Below are 25,783 nucleotides of genomic sequence, written 5' to 3'. Positions count from 1 at the left end.
ATTCTCCCAATGGGTTTTTTGAACTTTCAATTTCTACCTTATGTATGCCCAGTATTTTCATTATACAGTTCATCTCTTTTGCCATATCTTTCCTAGACTTTTTGAATTGACTTAGTATTAGTTATTTCAATTCCTGTATCTCAGTTGAAGTGTAAGTTTGTTCCCTTGACTGGGCCATAACTTCATTTTTCTTAGTGCAGGTTGTAGTTTTCTGTCGTCTAGGCATGGTTTCCTTGGTTACCCAATCAGGTTTTCCCAGACCAGAACAGGCTCCAGTCCCAGAAGGAAGAACTATTCAGTATCCAATTTCCCCGAGGGTGTGTCTTAGGAAATTGGTGCACCCTGTGGGGCCTCATGTCACTGTGCTTTTCTGCCCAGAGGGTGGCGCCTCTCAGCCTGTAACTCCAGACTGGTGTAAGGTGTGGCCCATGGCTGTTTTCCCTCAGGCTCTGGGGTCTGGTTCTGAATGTAAGGTGGGTAGTAGAGCTGGGCCCCACCTCTTTCCTCTTAGGGAAGATAGACCCCTTAGGGAGAGGTCATTAGCATTTGAATACTCTCTTTGCCTGTACCATCTCCACCCTTGTCTGGGTCAGAGTGCTGGGAACTGACAATGGCTGAGGCTTTCTCCACTGAGTCAAAACAGGGACAGAAAGCCCCCTTCATGGCCAGTCCATGGCCACCTTCTAGCTCTCTGAGGTCAGTAATTACCCAAAGTCTCTGTCTGCTTGTTGGGGATGCGTAGCTTGTATCAAACAGTCCAAATTTGTTAATTAAAACCCTAGTTGGAGTTCAGCTGAGCGGTATTCACTTGCTTGGAAAGAGCTGCTCTCTAGCACCAAGAGGCTTTGCAGCTCAGGCTGTGCAGGGAGGGGACTCCCGGCTTGGATCCACAGTTTTTAATTACAGATTTTATGCTGCGATCTTGGGCATTCCTCCCAATTCAGGTTGGTGTATGATGAGTGGATGGTCATGTTTGTGCCCCTGCAGTTATTCCAGATTATTTACTAATTGTTCCTGGTTGTTTATTAGTTGTTCCAGGGGGACTAACTAGCTTCCACTCCTCTCTATGCTGCCATCTTAGATGAGTCTCACAAGGTTCTTTCTTATCACCAAATGTAAGAGCTTTTCTTAGTCATTCTTCTCCTCCTCTATGTATGACATTGGCAATTTAACATTGGCCAAGGACCTCTTCTTTCCTGAACCTCTCCTCCTTTGGCTTCTGAGACCTGCCACTATTTGTCTTCTCTTCCTACCTCTCAGACTGAGGCTTCTCTGAGACCTCTCTTGGACATCGGCTTTTCTCAAGTTGTCCTCAGCCTCCTTCTCCCTGATCTCTTCCTCAGTGATATAATTTACTCTCACATCTGATCTCCCAATCAATATCCTTGCCCTTATATCTCTTGAAATCTACACAATAGTGTTTTTGACTGAATAGAGGCCATTTGTACCTGTATTTCTTGCAGCACTTAAAAACTCAACTTCTCCAAGATTAAACATTTTTCTTCCAAAGAAAATTTTCTTATTTGACTTCCTTATCCCTGTTGATTTCTTCATGCTTCATCATCCCCTTTCAAAACTTGCTTTCTCTTTCTCTTTCTACTCCCTAAGTTGAGTACTTTAGATTAAAGTACTGTATTTGTAATGACTCTCATGTTCGTATTTTCTAGTTCTCACCTTTCTGAGGGATGATTTCAATTGTCACCTAACTAGTGTTTTACCATCAACTGCTTTTCACTCTAATTCATCCTCAAAAAAGTGCTAGTTACTTACCAAAGTCCAGTCACAATCATATCCTTTCCCAGATAAAAAAGAAAACAAGAGGTTCAGTTGACAAAGATAGCAGCATAAAATGCTTCAGGGTATGGTTCCCCACAGAATCTTTGAATACTGCACAAACCTGGCAGAGCCATCTTCCTCCAAACTCTGGAATAGAGTTAAAGGGATGCAGTAACCTGGTGAGTGCCAAATCAAGAAAACACAGCTTTAAGAATGCTAGGAGAGGGTGGTACAAGACGGAAGCATAGGGAAGTGTGGAATTTAGTTAGTCCCCTAGAGCAACTAATAAATAGCCAGGAACAACTAGTAAATAGTATGGAATACAGGACACACATTGTACACCAGTCTGGAATGGGTGGAACAGCTGAGACTGCAGCATAGAACTAAATGGAAATATTGTGGAGGTGAATGCACATGATTATACCAGGACACACTGATTGCTTACTTAAGATGGATTGTATGAGGTGGGAATAAAACTGTTTAAAAAATAAACAGAGGGATACAAGTGCTGGAGAAAATGTGGAGAGGGATGTACCTATTCCCTGTTGGTGGGGAAGTGGAATGGTGCAGCCCATCTGGAAGGCAATGTGGTGGTTCCATAGGAAGGTAACTATGGGGTTGCCATATGGTCCTGCAACCCTGTTACTGGGTACATACTTGGAAGAAGTGACAGCAGGGACACGAATGGACATTTGCACACTGGTGTTTATGGCGGCAGTATTCATGATTTTCAATGGATGGAGGTGGCCTAAGGGTACATCGACTGATAAACGGAATGGTGAACTGTGGTGTATACATACAATGGAATACTGAGTAGGGGCAAGAAGGAATAAAACTGTGAAGTATGCAACTAGGTGAATGGATCTTGAGGACAGTATGTTGAGTGAAATAAGCCAGAATCGAAAAGACAAACATTATAATGCCTCATTAATATGGACTAACTATAATGTGCAAACTCTGAGAATTGAATCCGAGAGCACAGGTTATCAGGGGAAGGCTTATGGTAAAGGTTCCTAGATTGTAAGCTCTTACAGCAGTCACATCCATTCATGAGTTGTAACAGTTATTTCTAAATTCTGAGATGTTGAGCTGGTTGTGTATAACCTAGTTGGTCCCTGTAAGTTTGTGTATCTGTGTGACACCTTAGACTCAGAGCCAGAGTTTAGCAGCTATGACTGTCAGCATTAACCCATAGAGAAACTGTTAAAGAAGCTGAAAAAGAGAGTAGACTTCAATTAGAGACATGAATGAAATGGACTTGGTTGGGACTAAGGTACATCATACTGAAGGGAAAAGGATGATATTGACTGTGTTTTAAAACCTCAAATTCTATGTGAGACCAAAGGAAGAGATGTTTATTTGGTGCAAAATCTGTATTTTCTGTAGCACATTATATAATTTAATTTGTATGGTCAGTTTATTCAAACTGAGATTTGGTTGGTTGGTTCATATGGATAGAGTGAAGCCCTGATACATCCCAGAGTAATCTGGGCAGAAAATAAAAAGTATTTGCAAATTCCCCCTTGAGGGACTGGGAGAAACTGTGGTAACATTAAACTTCCCTACCTGGGGAATTCCTGATATTCTTGCAAGCATTAGGGACTACCAGTTTAGTAGGCTTAAGCCTTTGATCTTGGGGCTTGCCCTTATGAAGCTTGTTACTGCAAAGGAGAGGCTAAGCCTATTTAAAATTTTGCCTAAGAATCACCCCCAGAGAACCTCTTTTGCTGCTCAGATGTGGCCTCTCTCTCTAAGCCAACTCTGTAGGTAAACTCACTGCCCTCTCCACTACGTGGGATGTGACTCCCAGTGGATAAGCCTGGACCTGGCATCATAGGACTGAGAAAGCCTCCTGGTCCAAAAGGGGGAAGAGAAACAAAGCCAAATAACATTTCAGTGGCTGAGAGATTTCAAATGGAATCAAGAGGACATTATGGAGGTTATTGTTATGCATTATATAGATATCCCTTTTTAGTTTTTAGAGTGTTAGAATAGCTAGAAGGAAATCCCTGAAACTGTTGAACTGCAACCACTATCCTTGATTCTTGAAGATAATCGTATAACTATATAGCTTACGCAGTGTGACTGTGTGATGGTGAAAAATTTGTGGTTCCCACTCCCTTTATCCAGTGTATGGACAGATGAGTAGAAAAATGGGGACAAAAAATAATGAATAATAGTGGGGGAGAGGGGGTATGAGATGATTTGGGTGTTCTTTTTCACTTTCATTTTTATTCTTTTTATTTACATTTTTTGCAGTAAAAAAAATGTTCAAAAACTGCAGTGACGAATGCACAACCATATGATGATACTGTGCAGCACTTCAGGTGCTTTTATGGTATGTGAATATATCTCAATACAATTGCATTAAAAAATAACAAACAAAAAGAATGGTAGGAGGCTTAAAGTTTACAGACTTCCTGTTTGGAACAATAGAAATGTTTTGATGATGGATGGTGGTGATGATAGCACAACATTGTGAATATAACTAAGAGCACTGAAATATATATATGAATGTGGGTTAAAGGAGGAAATCTTAGGTTGTAAATATGGTAATAGAATAAAAATTTTAAAAATTCCATGGTACTGCACTACAGAAACAGTGAATCCTAAAGTAAACCATGGACTATAGTTAATAGTACAATTATAAAAATGTGCTTTCACAATTGTATCAAATATATCACACCAATGTGATGTGTTAATAATAAGGTTGTATAGGGGAATCCTGTATTTTATGTATGATTGTCCTGTAAACCCAAAACTTCTCTAATAAAAATTTTTTAATTAAAAAATTTAAAAAAAACTGTAGGAGAAGCTTTTGGTGCCCCGTCTGGACCCTCTTCCCACTTCCTGGAACAGTGTAACACCAGCCTCTGCTTCCAGCCTGTGAACAGGCCACTGCCCCTGTTCTGGATGTAGCAGAGCAACCCCTATGTGCATACTGGAGTACCTGTATGTTGGTGTCAATTTAACAGGTGGAAGCCTGAGAGAATTAACCAGGAAACTTGTCTCTGGTTTGCTTTCCCAGAACTTGCCCTGCAGACAGAAGAGCTTGTGGACAGCTAAAGCAGAAATAATTAAGACAAAGTGGCCAGGGGCACTGGCTTTAAGACATAAAATGGAGCTCCCAGGATGGGGTGGAAATCTATTTCATAGGGAGTAGAGGGGGCACTCAGATTCCTGTAAATGGGTGAATTCCTAAGGCCAAGAGTGAGTACAAGCTGAGGACAAGTCACAGGCTCAGAAAAGAGAGAGGAACCTACACTTCATTTTGATTTGGATTGATCTTCTTGATAGGAGGACTAAATTCAGAAGGATTATACCAGCCAACATAGAGCTAATTTGCAAAGACTCTGAAGGGTGTCTTCTGCATTTGTTTGTTTGTGTTAGCCCACAGCATTCAAGGAAATCTTTGTCATACCACTATCTGGATACAAACTTAAGGACTAGACAGTGAAGGGACTAAATCCTAGATATAACACATTAAAAGATTAAAATACACAGTTTACAACAAAATATTATAAGACAAAGAAACAGGAAATGATAACCTATCCAGGAAAAAGATGAAAATTCAGAAACCATCAAGGAAGATGAACAGACTTTAGACATACCAGACAAAGATTTTAAAAAAAAAGATCTTCAATATGCTCAAGGAGGTATCAGGAAAATGATGTATGAAGAATATGAGAATCTCAGTAAATAGATAGAAATTTTAAAAAGGAACCAAATAGAAATACTGGAGTAGAAGACCTTAATAACTGAAATGAATAATGCCCTAGAGTCTAGATGTTCAAAAGCAGATTGGAATTGGCAGAAGAAAGAATCAATTAACTTGAAGACAAGACAACTGAAAAGATTCAGGCTGAGGAGCAGAAAGAAAAGAGAATTACAAAAGTGAACAGAGCCTAAGAGATCTGTGGACACCCTTAAGCATGCCAATACACACATTATGGGAGTCCCAGAAGGAGCATGAGCAAAAAAAGAAGAAAAGTTAAATGGGACTTCACCAAAATTAAAAATTTCTGTGCATCAAAGGACTTCATCATGAAAGTGAAAAGATAACCTTCGGTATAGGAGAAAATATTTGGAAACCACATATCCGATAAGGGTTAAATTCTAGAATATATAAAGAACTCTACACTCAACAAGAAAAAGACAAACAACCCAATTGAAAAATGGGCAAAATACTTGACTAGATATTTCTTCAAAGAAGATATACAAAGGGCCAATCAGCACATGAAAAGATGTTCAACATTATTAGCCATTAGGGAATTGCAAATCAAAACCACAATATGATACCATTTCACACCTTTTATACTGGCTATTATTTTTAAAATGGAAAATAACAAGTGCTGGAGAGGATGTGGAGAAATAGGAACACTCATTCATTGTTGGTGGGAACGTAAAATGGTGATGTGCTATGGAAACCTGTTTGGCGGTTCCTCAGAAAGTTAAGCATAGAAATTAACATATGACCCAGCAATCTCACATCTAGGTATATATTCAAATGAATTGAAAGCAGGGATGCAAACAGATATTTGCACACTGATGTTCATAGCAGCATTATCCACAGTTACCAAAAGATGGAAGCAACCCAAATGTCCATCAACAGGTAAATGGATAAACAAAAATTTATATATATATATATATATATATATATATATATATATACACACACACACATACACAAAGGAATATTATTAATTCAGTCATAAAAATGAATGAAGTTTTGATACATGAAATAACATGGATGAGCCTTGAAGACATCATGTTATGTGAAATAAGTCAGACACAAAAGGATAAATACTGTATGACCTCACTGATATGAAATAATCAGAAAAAGCAAATTCATACAGTCAGAAACTAGAATACAGATTACCAGATGCCAGGGATGAGTATAAGGAATGGGGAGTTAATGCTTAATTGGTACAGAGTTTCTATTTAGGGTGATGGTAAAGTCTTGGTAATGGATGATGGTGATGGTAGCACAACTTTGAGAATGTAATTGACACCACTGAATTATTTAATTGGATGCAATTAAAATGGAAAATTTTAGGCTATATATATACCACTAGGTCAAATTAAAAAAAAATCCATAGACTGTACACAATAAATGGTGAAACCTAATGTAAACTATGGACTATAGTTAAAATATTATAATCACACTGTTTCATCAATTGTAACAAAGGCAACACACTAATGCAAATTGTTATTAGAACTGTTGTGTGGAGCCACATACAGGAACTCTATATTTGCTGCATGATTTCTTTCTATAAACTTATAACTTTTCTAGTAAAAAATAAATAAAAAAATGAAAACAACAAGCTTTCAATAATTCTCCATTGTCTGCTAAATTAAGAACAACTCTTTTAATTGGCATTTAAGGACCTCCTAAATATAGACTCAATATAATTTCCCAGGTCCCCCCTACCTAAACTCTATTACTCATCCTGGACTTCCCCACCATCATGCTTTGCTCTTGCTGTTCTCTCACTCATTCAAGAAGCATTTGTTGACCACTGTGCTAGTTTGGATATATTATGTCCTGCCAAAAGCCATATTCTTTGATGCAATCTTGTGGGGGCAGATATATTAGTGTTGATTAGATTGGAATCCTTTGATTGCGTGTTTCCATGGAGATGTGACTCAATCAACTGTGAGTGAAACATTTGATTGGATAATTTCCATGGAGGTGTTACCCCGCCCTTTCAGGGTGGGTGTTAATTGGATCACTGGAGTCATATAAAGGAATTCACAGACAGAAGGACCTCAGAGCAACTGAGAGTGACATTTTGAAAAGCAGATGCAGCTAAGAGAGGACAAAATGACCCAAGAACAACACTTTGGAGAATGCCATTTTGAAATGCAACCTGGGAGCAAGTGGAAGCCAGCCACATGCCTTCCGAGCTAACAGGTTTTCCGGTCACTAATGGCCATCCTTCAGTGAAGGTATCCGATTGTTGATGCCTTACCTTGGATGCTTGATGGCCTTCAGACTGTAACTTTGTAACCAAATAACTCCCCTTTATAAAAGCCAATCCATTTTTGGTATTATGCTTAACGGCAACATTAGCAAACGGAAACAAGCACCTACATAATGTCAAGTTCAAGCCCTGTAGAGGTACTAAAGATCAAGAAACAATGGCTCTTGGGCCTAAAGAGCTCATTTTCTAAAGATGGTGTCAGGCATCTAAACTGATACATAATTAAGTGTAAAAGAAGGACTACTCAAGTAGGGAACAAGGAAGGGAACAGCCAATTCTTCTGGGGTTGGGAAGTGGTAAGAAAGTCTTCATACCTAAGGTAACACAAGTTATATTTGATAGAAGAATGGAGCAAAACAAGAGAAAAGGCAGCACAAATAAAGGGATAACCTCTAACCCAACATATCTAAAACCAGACTCACGATCTTCCATATCTACCCCACCCCTAGTCTTGTCATTTTCCAGGGTGTGATTTTTCTCAATAAATACCACAACTGCCCATCCAGTAGTCAAAGTCAGAAATCTAGAAGATATCCTTAACACCTACTTCTCTTTCACCTTCAATATATCACCAAGTTTCATCAAATTACATCCTAAATACCACTTTCTAATCTTGTATGCTCACTTCAAAACAGAAATCTTCCCCACTTAAGCTCAATGTCTTCCCATTATTCTTAGAGTTAAAACCAAAATACTTAATATTGTGTACAAGGTGTCATATGGTCTCTTCCCTTCTCCTCTGCAACCTCTTCTCACACCATTCCTTCTCACTCTATGTTCCACTCATGCTGGCCTTCCTTTGGTTCCTTTAAAACGCTAGGAATCATTAACATTAATAAATCCTCTGGTAAGTTTTAACAATCGGGCAAGTTTGTCAAACACCAAACCAGGGCAAAGATGGTGGGGATGGAAAAAAGGGACAAACTGACAGGATGTAGTGTTAAGTTGGGTACAGCGAATGAACGGGAAGAACTTGGCTTCAGTGACTACAAGAATGTGATGCTATGTGCCAGATAAAAGAAAAGGGGGAGGAGGAGCAGGTCTTTGGTGTATGATAATTTCAGTTTTTGGGTATATTGATTTTAAGATGCTGTAGGACATTCAAGTGAAAATGTGTAGCTACTAAGAGGTTCTGCCATTTACTAGTTATACGACCTTGGGCAAGTTACTTAACCTCTGTATAGTACTGACAACACTGGGGATTGAATCATGACCCCCACAAAAGACAAGTCCCAGTCCTAACCTCCAGTCCTGTGAGTGTGAATTCATGCATTAATAGGATCTTCTTTTTTTTTTAGCAGTCTTTTTTAATGCAATTTTTTTTTTTTTTTTTTTTTTTCTATGCAAAAGTCTTTATTTTAACATTTAAAAAAAGAATCAAGTATTCATTCCAACAGCTTTGCCAGGCATGGCCACCCAATAAGTTATACACACACTCAGGTACTTGAAAGGTTATTGCGTAGCCCTTTAATCAAGTCTGGAGATCGTCACTTTCCACAGCCAGACTCTGTGTTTCTTCCACAAGACTCCTCACTGCGTGGGCTGTTGGGGCAACTGCAGTTGAACCCTGCCTCTGGGTTATGAGGCCAGTAAAATTAGCACAATTCTGCTGCTTTCACTTGAGAGTATCAGGTTTACTGAAGTGGTGTTTTCTGAATAGAAATAACTGAGGTACTGCCTGCTTAGTAAATAAAAAAATAAAATTAATCAAGATTGAGGGCCAGCAGTGAATAGTTGATTTGAGTTTCAGTAGCATTTTTCTGCCAGATATACAGCAGCCCCCTGGCTCAAAGAATTCTTCCCCTGCAAGATTCTTTTTTTTTTTTTTTTTTTTTTTTTTTTTAATCATCATTTTATTGAGATATATTCACATACCACGCAGTCATACAAAACAAATTGTACTTTCGATTGTTTACAGTACCATTACATAGTTGTACATTCATCACCTAAATCAATCCCTGACACCTTCATTAGCACACACACAAAAATAACAAGAATAATAATTAGAGTGAAAAAGAGCAATTGAAGTAAAAAAGAACACTGGGTACCTTTGTCTGTTTGTTTCCTTCCCCTACTTTTCTACACATCCATCCATAAACTAGACAAAGTGGTGTTTGGTCCTTATGGCTTTCCCAATCCCATTGTCACCCCTCATAAGCTACATTTTTATACAACTGTCTTCGAGATTCATGGGTTCTGGGTTGTAGTTTGATAGTTTCAGGTATCCACCACCAGCTACCCCAATTCTTTAGAACCTAAAAAGGGTTGTCTAAAGTGTGCATAAGAGTGCCCACCAGAGTGACCTCTCGGCTCCTTTTGGAATCTCTCTGCCACTGAAGCTTATTTCATTTCCTTTCACATCCCCCTTTTGGTCAAGATGTTCTCCGTCCCATGGTGCCAGGTCTACATTCCTCCCTGGGAGTCATATTCCACGTTGCCAGGGAGATTCACTTCCCTGGGTGTCTGATCCCACGTAGGGGGGAGGGCAGTGATTTCACCTTTCAAGTTGGCTTAGCCAGAGAGAGAGGGCCACATCTGAGCAACAAAGAGGCATTCAGGAGGAGATTCTTAGGCACAAATACAGGGAGGCCTAGCCTCTCCTTTGCAGCAACCGTCTTCCCAAGGGTAAAACTTATGGTAGAGGGCTCAACCCATCAAACCACCAGTCCCTTATGTCTGTGGTCATGTTAGCAACCATGGAGGTGGGGTAGGCGAATACCCCTGCATTCTCCACAGGCTCCTCAAGGGGGCACTACATCTTTTTTTTTTCTTTTTTCCCTTGTTTGTCTTTTTTCTTTTTCTTTTTTTTTTTTTTTAACTTTCCCTTCTTTTTTCAAATCACCTGTATGAAAAAAAAAGTTAAAAAGAAAACAAACATACAATAAAAGAGCATTTCAAAGAGACCATAGCAAGGGAGTAAGAAAAAGACAACTAACCTAAGATAACTGCTTAACTTCCAACATGTTCCTACTTTACCCCAAGAAAGTTACATAATATAGCAACATTTCAGTGAACTTGTTCCTACTACAACCATCAGAAATTAACAGACCATAGTCATTTCTGGGCATCCCCAGAACGTTAAATAGCTTATCTGTTCTTCCTGGATTATTGTTCCCCCTTCCTTAATTGCTCTCTACTGCTAGTTCCCCTACATTCTACATTATAAACCATTTGTTTTACATTTTTCAAAGTTCACATTAGTGGTAGCATATAATATTTCTCTTTTTGTGCCTGGCTTATTTTGCTCAGCATTATGTCTTCAAGGTTCATCCATGTTGTCATATGTTTCACCAGATCGTTCCTTCTTACTGCCGCGTAGTATTCCATCGTGTGTATATACCACATTTTATTTATCCACTCATCTGTTGAAGGACATTTGGGTTGTTTCCATCTCTTGGCAATTGTGAATAATGCTGCTATGAACATTGGCGTGCAGATATCTGTTCGTGTCACTGCTTTCCGATCTTCCGGGTATATACCGAGGAGTGCAATCGCTGGATCGAATGGTAGCTCTATATCTAGTTTTCTAAGGAACTGCCAGACTGACTTCCAGAGTGGCTGAACCATTATACAGTCCCACCAACAATGAATAAGAGTTCCAATTTCTCCACATCCCCTCCAGCATTTGTAGTTTCCTGTTTGTTTAATGGCAGCCATTCTAACCGGTGTTAGATGGTATCTCATTGTGGTCTTAATTTGCATCTCTCTAATAGCTAGTGAAGCTGAACATTTTTTCATGTGTTTCTTGGTCATTTGTATTTCCTCTTCAGAGAACTGTCTTTTCATATCTTTTGCCCATTTTATAATTGGGCTGTCTGTACTATTGTCATTGAGTTGTAGGATTTCTTTGTATATGCAAGATATCAGTCTTTTGTCAGATACATGGTTTCCAAAAATTTTTTCCCATTGAGTTGGCTGCCTCTTTACCTTTTGAGAAATTCCTTTGAGGTGCAGAAACTTCTAAGCTTGAGGAGTTCCCATTTATCTATTTTCTCTTTTGTTGCTTGTGCTTTGGGTGTAAAGTCTAGGAAGTGGCCTCCTAATACAAGGTCTTGAAGATGTTTTCCTACATTATCTTCTAGGAGTTTTATGGTACTTTCTTTTATATTGAGATCTTTGGTCCATTTTGAGTTAATTTTTGTGTAGGGGGTGAGGTAGGGGTCCTCTTTCATTCTTTTGGATATGGATATCCAACTCTCCCAGCCCCATTTGTTGAAAAGACCATTATGGCTCAGTTCGGTGACTTTGGGGGCCTTATCAAAGATCAGTCGGCCATAGATCTGAGGGTCTATCTTTGAATTCTCAATTCGATTCCATTGATCTATATGTCTATCTTTGTGCCAGTACCATGCTGTCTTGGCAACTGTGGCTTTATAATAAGCTTCAAAGTCAGGGAGTGTAAGTCCTCCCACTTCGTTTTTCTTTTTTAGAGTGTCTTTAGCAATTCGAGGCATCTTCCCTTTCCAAATAAATTTGATAACTAGCTTTTCCAAGTCTGCAAAGTAGGTTGTTGGAATTTTGATTGGGATTGCATTGAATCTGTAGATGAGTTTGGGTAGAATTGACATCTTAATGACATTTAGCCTTCCTATCCATGAACATGGAATATTTTTCCATCTTTTAAGGTCCCCTTCTATTTCTTTTAGTAGAGTTATGTAGTTTTCTTTGTATAGGTCTTTTACATCTTTGGTTAAGTTGATTCCTAGGTAGTTGATTTTTTTAGTTGCTATTGAAAATGGTATCTTTTTCTTGAGTGTCTCTTCAGTTTGTTCATTTCTAGCATATAGAAACATTACTGACTTATGTGCATTAATCTTGTATCCCGCTACTTTGCTAAATTTGTTTATTAGCTCTAGTAGGTGTATCGTTGATTTCTCAGGGTTTTCTAGATATAAGATCATATCATCTGCAAACAATGACAGTTTTACTTCTTCTTTTCCAATTTGGATGCCTTTTATTTCTTTGTCTTGCCGGATTGCCCTGGCTAGCACTTCCAGCACAATGTTGAATAACAGTGGTGACAGCGGGCATCCTTGTCTTGTTCCTGATCTTAGAGGGAAGGCTTTCAGTCTCTCACCATTGAGTACTATGCTGGCTGTGGGTTTTTCATATATGCTCTTTATCATGTTGAGGAAGTTTCCTTCAATTCCTACCTTTTGAAGTGTTTTTATCAAAAAGGGATGTTGGATTTTGTCAAATGCTTTTTCAGCATCTATTGAGATGATCAATTGATTTTTCCCTTTCGAGTTTTTAATGTGTTGTAATACATTGATTGTTTTTCTGATGTTGAACCATCCTTGCATGCCTGGAATGAACCCCACTTGGTCATGGTGTATGATTTTTTTAATGTGTCTTTGGATTCGATTTGCAAGTATTTTGTTGAGGATTTTTGCATCTATATTCATTAGGGAGATTGGCCGGTAGTTTTCCTTTTTTGTAGCATCTTTGCCTGGTTTTGGTATTAGATTGATGTTAGCTTCATAAAATGAGTTAGGTAGTGTTCCATTTTTTTCAATGTTTTGAAAGAGTTTGAGTAAGATTGGTGTCAGTTCTTTCTGGAAAGTTTGGTAGAATTCCCCTGTGAAGCCATCTGGCCCTGGGCATTTATTTGTGGGAAGATTTTTGATGACTGATTGGATCTCTTTGCTTGTGATGGGTTGGTTGAGGTCTTCTATTTCTTCTCTGGTCAGTCTAGGTTGTTCATATGTTTCCAGGAAATTGTCCATTTCTTCTACATTATCCAGTTTGTTGCCATACAGTTGTTCATAATATCCTCTTATAATTTTTTTAATTTCTTCAGGATCTGCAGTTATGTCACCTTTTTCATTCATTATTTTGTTTATATGGGTCTTCTCTCTTTTTGATTTTGTCAGTCTAGCTAGGGGCTTGTCAATCTTGTTGATCTTCTCAAAGAACCAACTTTTGGTGATATTTATCCTTTCTATTGTTTTTTTGTTCTCTATGTCATTTATTTCTGCTTTAATCCTTGTTATTTCTTTTCTTCTACTTGGTTTAGGATTGGTTTGCTGTTCATTTTCTAGCTTCTTCAGTTGATCCATTAGTTCTTTGATTTGGCTCTTTCTTCCTTTTTAATATATGTGTTTAGTGCTATAAATTTCCCCTTTAGCACTGCTTTTGCTGCATCCCATAGGTTTTGGTATGTTGTGTTCTCATTTTCATTCGTCTCTATATATTTAGCAATTTCTCTTGCTATTTCTTCTTTAACCCACTGATTGTTTAGGAGTGTGTTGTTTAACCTCCAGGTATTTGTGAATTTTCTAAGTCTCTGATGGTTATTGACTTCTAATTGTATTCCATTGTGGTCAGAGAATGTGCTTTGAATAATTTCAATCTTTTTAAATTTATTGAGGCTTGTTTTATGTCCCAGCATATGATCTATTCTGGAGAAAGTTCCGTGAGCACTAGAAAAGTATGTGTATCCTGGTGATTTGGGATGTAATGTCCTGTAGATGTCTGTTAAATCTAATTCATTTATCAGATTGTTTAGGTTTTCAATTTCCTTATTGGTCTTCTGTCTGGTTGATCTATCTATAGGAGAGAGTGATGTGTTGAAGTCTCCCACAATTATTGTGGAAACATCAATTGCTTCCTTTAGTTTTGCCAATGTTTCTCTCATGTATTTTGTGGCACCTTGATTGGGTGCATAGACATTTACGATTGTTATTTCTTTCTTGCTGAATTGCCCCTTTTATTAGTATGTAGTGGCCTTCTTTGTCTCTCAAAACATCCCTGCATTTGAAGTCTATTTTATCTGAGATTAATATTGCTACACACCTGCTTTCTTTTGGCTGTAGCTTGCATGAAATATTTTTTTCCATCCTTTCACTTTCAATTTCTTTGTGTCCCTGTGTCTAAGATGAGTCTCTTGTATGCAACATATTGATGGTTCATTTTTTTTGATCCATTCTGCGAATCTATATCTTTTAATTGGGGAGTTTAATCCATTTACATTCAACGTTAAAACCGTGAAGGCATTTCTTGAATCGGCCATCTTATCCTTTGGATTATGTTTGCCATATTTTTCCCTCTCTCTATTAATATCCTTTATTGTACCCATACCGAATCTCTTTAGTACTGAACCTTTCTCCAAGTCTCTCTGTCCTGTCTTTGTTTCTCTGTCTGTAGGGCTCCCTTTAGTATCTCCAGTAGGGCAGGTCTCTTGTTAGCAAATTCTCTCAGCATTTCTTTGTCTGTGAAAAATTTAAGCTCTCCCTCAAATTTGAAGGAGAGCTTTGCTGGATATAGTATTCTTGGCTGGAAATTCCTCTCTCTCAGAATTTTAAATATATCGTGCCATTGCCTTCTCGCCTCCATGGTGGCTGCTGAGTAGTCACTACTTAGTCTTATGCTGTTTCCTTTGTATGTGGTGAATTGCTTTTCTCTTGCTGCTTTCAGAACTTGCTCCTTCTCTTCTATGTTTGACAGTGTGATCAGTATATGTCTCGGAGTGGGTTTTTTTGGATTTATTCTATTTGGAGTTCGCTGAGCATTTATGATTTGTGTATTTATGTTGTTTAGAAGATTTGGGAAGTTTTCCCCAACAATTTCTTTGAATACTCTTCCTAGACCTTTACCCTTTTCTTCCCCTTCTGGGACACCAATGAGTCTTATATTCGGACGCTTCATATTATCTATCATGTCCCTGAGGTCCATTTCGAGTTTTTCAATTTTTTTCCCCATTCTTTCTTTTATGCTTTCATTTTCCATTCTGTCATCTTCCAGGTCACTGATTCGTTGTTCAACTTCCTCTAGTCTTGTACTATGAGTGTCCAGAATCTTTTTAATTTGGTCAACAGTTTCTTTAATTTCCATAAGATCATCCATTTTTTTATTTAGTCTTGCAATGTCTTCTTTATGCTCTTCTAGGGTCTTCTTGATTTCCTTCATATCCCGTACTAGGGTCTCGTTGTTCATCTTTAGTTCTTTGAGTAGCTGCTCTAGGTGTGTCTCTTCTGGTCTTTTGATTTGGGTGCTTGGGCTTGGGTTATCCATATCGTCTGGTTTTTTCATATGCTTTATAATTTTCTGTTGTTTTTGGCCTCGTGGCATTTGCTGTCCTTGATAGGGTTCTTTTAGGGTTTGTAGACCAGTTGAAGTCCTTATCTCTAATTTATCAGATCTACAGCTTCGTGGAGTACACTTTCTCTAACTAACCAGCAGGTGGCGTCCACGAGCCACCTGTTCTCCACAAGCCAGATCTCCCCTGCTTAGCCTTTTTGGTGAGTGGGGGAGTGAGTCTTGTGGGGCCCAATTGGTGTCCCAAGCTTGCGTGTGTAGTTGGTGTTGCCTGCCCTGTATGTGGGGCGTGTTTCTGGGCAGTCGGGGAGGGGGGGTGGCCCTAACAATCAAATCTCCCTGATGATCCTAGAGTTTTAAAGCTACTGCAATAGTCTAATCCTTCAGTTCAGTCCTGCCACAGTTGTCTCTGCCACTGACCCACAAGTCTTTGGTATTGGCGTATGGCTCCTGAGACTTGCAAGTGGGCCCCTCTTCCAGGCTGTGCACCCCGGGTCCTCTGTTGAGGGATGACTGTGCTATGTCACAGGTGAGTGCCGTCCCCCCAGGGCAGTTCTGGGCTGCTGGGCTGTGTTGGGAGGCTCCCAGTCTGCTCAAATGATGGCTGAATGGGGCTCTGTTAATTCACACTGCTCCCCCTTCCCAGCTCTGGGACATTCAGCTGAGGTTGCAGGGAAGGCTAATGTCCACGCCCAGTTTTGTGGTGTGTGCCTGTTATTTGAAGCACTTCCGTCACACTGGGTTGTCTGGGGCAGCTCTGGGCTATGGGGCTGGCGATGGGCAGGAGTGTTTCCTGTCCACCAGGATGGTGGCTGTGAGCGGACACCCCCCTTTTCTTGGGAAGTTGTGTTGTTTAGTGAATTTTCTCAGCCACTGGATTATTGCCTTTTGTCTCAGAGCTCTCTTATTTCTGCTCTTGACTTGACGTACCCAAATTTCAATTCTTTGAAGCTTTCTGTATTGAGCTTCTTAGAGTAATTGTTTTAGAAAAAGCGAAAAGGATTTAAAAAAAAACAAAAAAAAAAAACAAAAAAAAAAAAACAAAAACGGCCCTCCTCAGAGATCTAATGGGTTATTGAAATGCTAATAGACAAAGCAACCAGGGCCATTAAGGAAAGGTGCCCTGGGCAGAGAGATCAGCCTTGGTTCGGGATTTGCATATGCGCCTCAAGGCCTGATCTCCGCCCTTCCCCTTTCTGTGTTCACCAGAACTCCAAAAATCCTCTGCTTTTACTTTGGAGCTTCTCGTGTTATTTTCCTTCTATGCCCGTCTCCTCTCTGCTGGGCTGGCTGCTCTCAGAGTCTCTGGTGTCTGGCCTCAGTCTATCTATGGTTGGAGTTTGAATCAGTAGAATGAGTTTCCGATGAGAGCAGCCACTGCAATTCTCCCTTCTCCTTCCTGGAGCTGACAGCCCCTCCTCCCCCGGGACTGAGCCTGGCAGGGAGGGGCGCGGGTCCCCTGGCCGCAAAAACTTACAGATTTCGCTGATCTCAGCAGTTCCACGTTTTCATGAGTGTTGTATGAAGTATGCCCAAAGACAGATTGCTCTGTGGTGTCCAGTCCACGCAGTTCCTGGCTTTTTACCTACTTTCCTGGAGGAGTAACTAAAACATACAGCTCACCAGTCTGCCATCTTGCCCCGCCCCCTTAATGCAATTTTATTGAGATATATTCACACACCATATAATCATTCAAAGTGTACAATCAATTGTTCACAGTATCATCATATAGTTGTGCATTCATCACCACAATTTTTGAACATTTTCACTACTTTAAAAAAAGACTAAAAATAGGAATAGAAACAAAAGTAAAAAAGAACACCCAAAATATCTCATATTTCTTTCCTCCCCTATCATTCATTTACATTTTGTCCCCCTTTTTTCTACTCACCTGTCCATACACTGGATAAAGGGAGTGTGAACCACAAGGTTTTTCCAATCACACAGTCACACCAAATAAGCTATATAATTATATGATTGTCTTCAAGAATCAAGGATACTGGGTTGCAGTTCAACAGTTTCAGATATTTCCTTCTATCTATTCTAATACAGTAAAAACTAGAAGGGATATCTATATAATGCAATAGGAATAACTTCCAGAATGACCTCTTGATTCCATTTGAAATCTCTCAGCCACTGAAACTTTATTTTGTTTCATTTCTCTTTCCCCCTTTGGTCAGGAAGGCTTTCTCAATCCCACAATGCTGGGTCCTGGCTCATCCCCGGGAGTCATGTCCCATGTATGGGGGAGGGCAGTGAGTTTACCTGTTGAGTTGGCTTAAAGAGAGACAGGCCGAGCTGTATGTTTTAGTTACTCCTCCAGGAAAGTAGGTAAAAAGCCAGGAACTGCGTGGACTGGACACCACAGAGCAATCTGTCTTTGGGCATACTTCATACAACACTCATGAAAACGTGGAACTGCTGAGATCAGCGAAATCTGTAAGTTTTTGCGGCCAGGGGACCCGCGCCCCTCCCTGCCAGGCTCAGTCCCGGGGGAGGAGGGGCTGTCAGCTCCAGGAAGGAGAAGGGAGAATTGCAGTGGCTGCTCTCATCGGAAACTCATTCTACTGATTCAAACTCCAACCATAGATAGACTGAGGCCAGACACCAGAGACTCTGAGAGCAGCCAGCCCAGCAGAGAGGAGACGGGCATAGAAGGAAAACAACACGAGAAGCTCCAAAGTAAAAGCAGAGGATTTTTGGAGTTCTGGTGAACACAGAAAGGGGAAGGGCGGAGATCAGGCCTTGAGGCGCATATGCAAATCCCGAACCAAGGCTGATCTCTCTGCCCAGGGCACCTTTCCTTAATGGCCCTGGTTGCTTTGTCTATTAGCATTTCAATAACCCATTAGATCTCTGAGGAGGGCCGTTTTTTTTTTTTTTTTTTTTTTTTTTTAATCCTTTTTGCTTTTTCTAAAACAATTACTCTAAGAAGCTCAATACAGAAAGCTTCAAAGAATTGAAATTTGGGCACGTCAAGTCAAGAGCAGAAATAAGAGAGCTCTGAGACAAAAGGCAATAATCCAGTGGCTGAGAAAATTCACTAAACAACACAACTTCCCAAGAAAAGGGGGGTGTCCGCTCACAGCCACCATCCTGGTGGACAGGAAACACTCCTGCCCATCGCCAGCCCCATAGCCCAGAGCTGCCCCAGACAACCCAGTGTGACGGAAGTGCTTCAAATAACAGGCACACACCACAAAACTGGGCGTGGACATTAGCCTTCCCTGCAACCTCAGCTGAATGTCCCAGAGCTGGGAAGGGGGAGCAGTGTGAATTAACAGAGCCCCATTCAGCCATCATTTGAGCAGACTGGGAGCCTCCCAACACAGCCCAGCAGCCCAGAACTGCCCTGGGGGGACGGCACTCACCTGTGACATAGCACAGTCATCCCTCAACAGAGGACCCGGGGTGCACAGCCTGGAAGAGGGGCCCACTTGCAAGTCTCAGGAGCCATACGCCAATACCAAAGACTTGTGGGTCAGTGGCAGAGACAAACTGTGGCAGGACTGAACTGAAGGATTAGACTATTGCAGTAGCTTTAAAACTCTAGGATCATCAGGGAGATTTGATTGTTAGGGCCACCCCCCCTCCCCGACTGCCCAGAAACACGCCCCACATACAGGGCAGGCAACACCAACTACACACGCAAGCTTGGGACACCAATTGGGCCCCACAAGACTCACTCCCCCACTCACCAAAAAGGCTAAGCAGGGGAGATCTGGCTTGTGGAGAACAGGTGGCTCGTGGATGCCACCTGCTGGTTAGTTAGAGAAAGTGTACTCCACGAAGCTGTAGATCTGATAAATTAGAGATAAGGACTTCAACTGGTCTACAAACCCTAAAAGAACCCTATCAAGGACAGCAAATGCCACGAGGCCAAAAACAACAGAAAATTATAAAGCATATGAAAAAACCAGACGATATGGATAACCCAAGCCCAAGCACCCAAATCAAAAGACCAGAAGAGACACACCTAGAGCAGCTACTCAAAGAACTAAAGATGAACAATGAGACCCTAGTACGGGATATGAAGGAAATCAAGAAGACCCTAGAAGAGCATAAAGAAGACATTGCAAGACTAAATAAAAAAATGGATGATCTTATGGAAATTAAAGAAACTGTTGACCAAATTAAAAAGATTCTGGACACTCATAGTACAAGACTAGAGGAAGTTGAACAACGAATCAGTGACCTGGAAGATGACAGAATGGAAAATGAAAGCATAAAAGAAAGAATGGGGAAAAAAATTGAAAAACTCGAAATGGACCTCAGGGATATGATAGATAATATGAAGCGTCCGAATATAAGACTCATTGGTGTCCCAGAAGGGGAAGAAAAGGGTAAAGGTCTAGGAAGAGTATTCAAAGAAATTGTTGGGGAAAACTTCCCAAATCTTCTAAACAACATAAATACACAAATCATAAATGCTCAGCGAACTCCAAATAGAATAAATCCAAAAAAACCCACTCCGAGACATATACTGATCACACTGTCAAACATAGAAGAGAAGGAGCAAGTTCTGAAAGCAGCAAGAGAAAAGCAATTCACCACATACAAAGGAAACAGCATAAGACTAAGTAGTGACTACTCAGCAGCCACCATGGAGGCGAGAAGGCAATGGCACGATATATTTAAAATTCTGAGAGAGAGGAATTTCCAGCCAAGAATACTTTATCCAGCAAAGCTCTCCTTCAAATTTGAGGGAGAGCTTAAATTTTTCACAGACAAAGAAATGCTGAGAGAATTTGCTAACAAGAGACCTGCCCTACTGGAGATACTAAAGGGAGCCCTACAGACAGAGAAACAAAGACAGGACAGAGAGACTTGGAGAAAGGTTCAGTACTAAAGAGATTCGGTATGGGTACAATAAAGGATATTAATAGAGAGAGGGAAAAATATGGCAAACATAATCCAAAGGATAAGATGGCCGATTCAAGAAATGCCTTCACGGTTTTAACGTTGAATGTAAATGGATTAAACTCCCCAATTAAAAGATATAGATTCGCAGAATGGATCAAAAAAAATGAACCATCAATATGTTGCATACAAGAGACTCATCTTAGACACAGGGACACAAAGAAATTGAAAGTGAAAGGATGGAAAAAAATATTTCATGCAAGCTACAGCCAAAAGAAAGCAGGTGTAGCAATATTAATCTCAGATAAAATAGACTTCAAATGCAGGGATGTTTTGAGAGACAAAGAAGGCCACTACATACTAATAAAAGGGGCAATTCAGCAAGAAGAAATAACAATCGTAAATGTCTATGCACCCAATCAAGGTGCCACAAAATACATGAGAGAAACATTGGCAAAACTAAAGGAAGCAATTGATGTTTCCACAATAATTGTGGGAGACTTCAACACATCACTCTCTCCTATAGATAGATCAACCAGACAGAAGACCAATAAGGAAATTGAAAACCTAAACAATCTGATAAATGAATTAGATTTAACAGACATCTACAGGACATTACATCCCAAATCACCAGGATACACATACTTTTCTAGTGCTCACGGAACTTTCTCCAGAATAGATCATATGCTGGGACATAAAACAAGCCTCAATAAATTTAAAAGATTGAAATTATTCAAAGCACATTCTCTGACCACAATGGAATACAATTAGAAGTCAATAACCATCAGAGACTTAGAAAATTCACAAATACCTGGAGGTTAAACAACACACTCCTAAACAATCAGTGGGTTAAAGAAGAAATAGCAAGAGAAATTGCTAAATATATAGAGACGAATGAAAATGAAAACACAACATACCAAAACCTATGGGATGCAGCAAAAGCAGTGCTAAGGGGGAAATTTATAGCACTAAACGCATATATTAAAAAGGAAGAAAGAGCCAAAATCAAAGAACTAATGGATCAACTGAAGAAGCTAGAAAATGAACAGCAAACCAATCCTAAACCAAGTAGAAGAAAAGAAATAACAAGGATTAAAGCAGAAATAAATGACATAGAGAACAAAAAAACAATAGAAAGGATAAATATCACCAAAAGTTGGTTCTTTGAGAAGATCAACAAGATTGACAAGCCCCTAGCTAGACTGACAAAATCAAAAAGAGAGAAGACCCATATAAACAAAATAATGAATGAAAAAGGTGACATAACTGCAGATCCTGAAGAAATTAAAAAAATTATAAGAGGATATTATGAACAACTGTATGGCAACAAACTGGATAATGTAGAGGAAATGGACAATTTCCTGGAAACATATGAACAACCTAGACTGACCAGAGAAGAAATAGAAGACCTCAACCAACCCATCACAAGCAAAGAGATCCAATCAGTCATCAAAAATCTTCCCACAAATAAATGCCCAGGGCCAGATGGCTTCACAGGGGAATTCTACCAAACTTTCCAGAAAGAACTGACACCAATCTTACTCAAACTCTTTCAAAACATTGAAAAAAATGGAACACTACCTAACTCATTTTATGAAGCTAACATCAATCTAATACCAAAACCAGGCAAAGATGCTACAAAAAAGGAAAACTACCGGCCAATCTCCCTAATGAATATAGATGCAAAAATCCTCAACAAATACTTGCAAATCGAATCCAAAGACACATTAAAAAAATCATACACCATGACCAAGTGGGGTTCATTCCAGGCATGCAAGGATGGTTCAACATCAGAAAAACAATCAATGTATTACAACACATTAAAAACTCGAAAGGGAAAAATCAATTGATCATCTCAATAGATGCTGAAAAAGCATTTGACAAAATCCAACATCCCTTTTTGATAAAAACACTTCAAAAGGTAGGAATTGAAGGAAACTTCCTCAACATGATAAAGAGCATATATGAAAAACCCACAGCCAGCATAGTACTCAATGGTGAGAGACTGAAAGCCTTCCCTCTAAGATCAGGAACAAGACAAGGATGCCCGCTGTCACCACTGTTATTCAACATTGTGCTGGAAGTGCTAGCCAGGGCAATCCGGCAAGACAAAGAAATAAAAGGCATCCAAATTGGAAAAGAAGAAGTAAAACTGTCATTGTTTGCAGATGATATGATCTTATATCTAGAAAACCCTGAGAAATCAACGATACACCTACTAGAGCTAATAAACAAATTTAGCAAAGTAGCGGGATACAAGATTAATGCACATAAGTCAGTAATGTTTCTATATGCTAGAAATGAACAAACTGAAGAGACACTCAAGAAAAAGATACCATTTTCAATAGCAACTAAAAAAATCAAGTACCTAGGAATCAACTTAACCAAAGATGTAAAAGACCTATACAAAGAAAACTACATAACTCTACTAAAAGAAATAGAAGGGGACCTTAAAAGATGGAAAAATATTCCATGTTCATGGATAGGAAGGCTAAATGTCATTAAGATGTCAATTCTACCCAAACTCATCTACAGATTCAATGCAATCCCAATCAAAATTCCAACAACCTACTTTGCAGACTTGGAAAAGCTAGTTATCAAATTTATTTGGAAAGGGAAGATGCCTCGAATTGCTAAAGACACTCTAAAAAAGAAAAACGAAGTGGGAGGACTTACACTCCCTGACTTTGAAGCTTATTATAAAGCCACAGTTGCCAAGACAGCATGGTACTGGCACAAAGATAGACATATAGATCAATGGAATCGAATTGAGAATTCAGAGATAGACCCTCAGATCTATGGCCGACTGATCTTTGATAAGGCCCCCAAAGTCACCGAACTGAGCCATAATGGTCTTTTCAACAAATGGGGCTGGGAGAGTTGGATATCCATATCCAAAAGAATGAAAGAGGACCCCTACCTCACCCCCTACACAAAAATTAACTCAAAATGGACCAAAGATCTCAATATAAAAGAAAGTACCATAAAACTCCTAGAAGATAATGTAGGAAAACATCTTCAAGACCTTGTATTAGGAGGCCACTTCCTAGACTTTACACCCAAAGCACAAGCAACAAAAGAGAAAATAGATAAATGGGAACTCCTCAAGCTTAGAAGTTTCTGCACCTCAAAGGAATTTCTCAAAAAGGTAAAGAGGCAGCCAACTCAATGGGAAAAAATTTTTGGAAACCATGTATCTGACAAAAGACTGATATCTTGCATATACAAAGAAATCCTACAACTCAATGACAATAGTACAGACAGCCCAATTATAAAATGGGCAAAAGATATGAAAAGACAGTTCTCTGAAGAGGAAATACAAATGACCAAGAAACACATGAAAAAATGTTCAGCTTCACTAGCTATTAGAGAGATGCAAATTAAGACCACAATGAGATACCATCTAACACCGGTTAGAATGGCTGCCATTAAACAAACAGGAAACTACAAATGCTGGAGGGGATGTGGAGAAATTGGAACTCTTATTCATTGTTGGTGGGACTGTATAATGGTTCAGCCACTCTGGAAGTCAGTCTGGCAGTTCCTTAGAAAACTAGATATAGAGCTACCATTCGATCCAGCGATTGCACTCCTCGGTATATACCCGGAAGATCGGAAAGCAGTGACACGAACAGATATCTGCACGCCAATGTTCATAGCAGCATTATTCACAATTGCCAAGAGATGGAAACAACCCAAATGTCCTTCAACAGATGAGTGGATAAATAAAATGTGGTATATACACACGATGGAATACTACGCGGCAGTAAGAAGGAACGATCTGGTGAAACATATGACAACATGGATGAACCTTGAAGACATAATGCTGAGCGAAATAAGCCAGGCACAAAAAGAGAAATATTATATGCTACCACTAATGTGAACTTTGAAAAATGTAAAACAAATGGTTTATAATGTAGAATGTAGGGGAACTAGCAGTAGAGAGCAATTAAGGAAGGGGGAACAATAATCCAGGAAGAACAGATAAGCTATTTAACGTTCTGGGGATGCCCAGAAATGACTATGGTCTGTTAATTTCTGATGGTTGTAGTAGGAACAAGTTCACTGAAATGTTGCTATATTATGTAACTTTCTTGGGGTAAAGTAGGAACATGTTGGAAGTTAAGCAGTTATCTTAGGTTAGTTGTCTTTTTCTTACTCCCTTGCTATGGTCTCTTTGAAATGCTCTTTTATTGTATGTTTGTTTTCTTTTTAACTTTTTTTTTCATACAGGTGATTTGAAAAAGAAGGGAAAGTTAAAAAAAAAAAAAAAAAAAAAAGAAAAAAGACAAACAAGGGGAAAAAAAAAAAAAAAAAAAAAGATGTAGTGCCCCCTTGAGGAGCCTGTGGAGAATGCAGGGGTATTCGCCTACCCCACCTCCATGGTTGCTAACATGACCACAGACATAGGGGACTGGTGGTTTGATGGGTTGAGCCCTCTACCATAAGTTTTACCCTTGGGAAGACGGTTGCTGCAAAGGAGAGGCTAGGCCTCCCTGTATTTGTGCCTAAGAGTCTCCTCCTGAATGCCTCTTTGTTGCTCAGATGTGGCCCTCTCTCTCTGGCTAAGCCAACTTGAAAGGTGAAATCACTGCCCTCCCCCCTACGTGGGATCAGACACCCAGGGAAGTGAATCTCCCTGGCAACGTGGAATATGACTCCCAGGGAGGAATGTAGACCTGGCACCATGGGACGGAGAACATCTTCTTGACCAAAAGGGGGATGTGAAAGGAAATGAAATAAGCTTCAGTGGCAGAGAGATTCCAAAAGGAGCCGAGAGGTCACTCTGGTGGGCACTCTTATGCACACTTTAGACAACCCTTTTTAGGTTCTAAAGAATTGGGGTAGCTGGTGGTGGATACCTGAAACTATCAAACTACAACCCAGAACCCATGAATCTCGAAGACAGTTGTATAAAAATGTAGCTTATGAGGGGTGACAATGGGATTGGGAAAGCCATAAGGACCAAACACCACTTTGTCTAGTTTATGGATGGATGTGTAGAAAAGTAGGGGAAGGAAACAAACAGACAAAGGTACCCAGTGTTCTTTTTTACTTCAATTGCTCTTTTTCACTCTAATTATTATTCTTGTTATTTTTGTGTGTGTGCTAATGAAGGTGTCAGG

The 25,783-nt window shown here is 39.7% G+C and overlaps 1 protein-coding gene across 1 annotated transcript in view; it reads right to left on the bottom strand.

The window, feature by feature from the left end:
- Positions 1-25,783, bottom strand: part of HPSE2 (heparanase 2 (inactive)) — an 859,688-nt gene that overhangs the window by 80,864 nt on the left and 753,041 nt on the right. The window lies entirely within an intron of this gene.

This window comes from Choloepus didactylus, chromosome 15 (assembly GCF_015220235.1).
Source record: "Choloepus didactylus isolate mChoDid1 chromosome 15, mChoDid1.pri, whole genome shotgun sequence".
In the NCBI taxonomy this organism is placed as follows: domain Eukaryota; kingdom Metazoa; phylum Chordata; class Mammalia; order Pilosa; family Megalonychidae; genus Choloepus; species Choloepus didactylus.
This window is presented reverse-complemented; position numbering and strand designations above follow the sequence as displayed.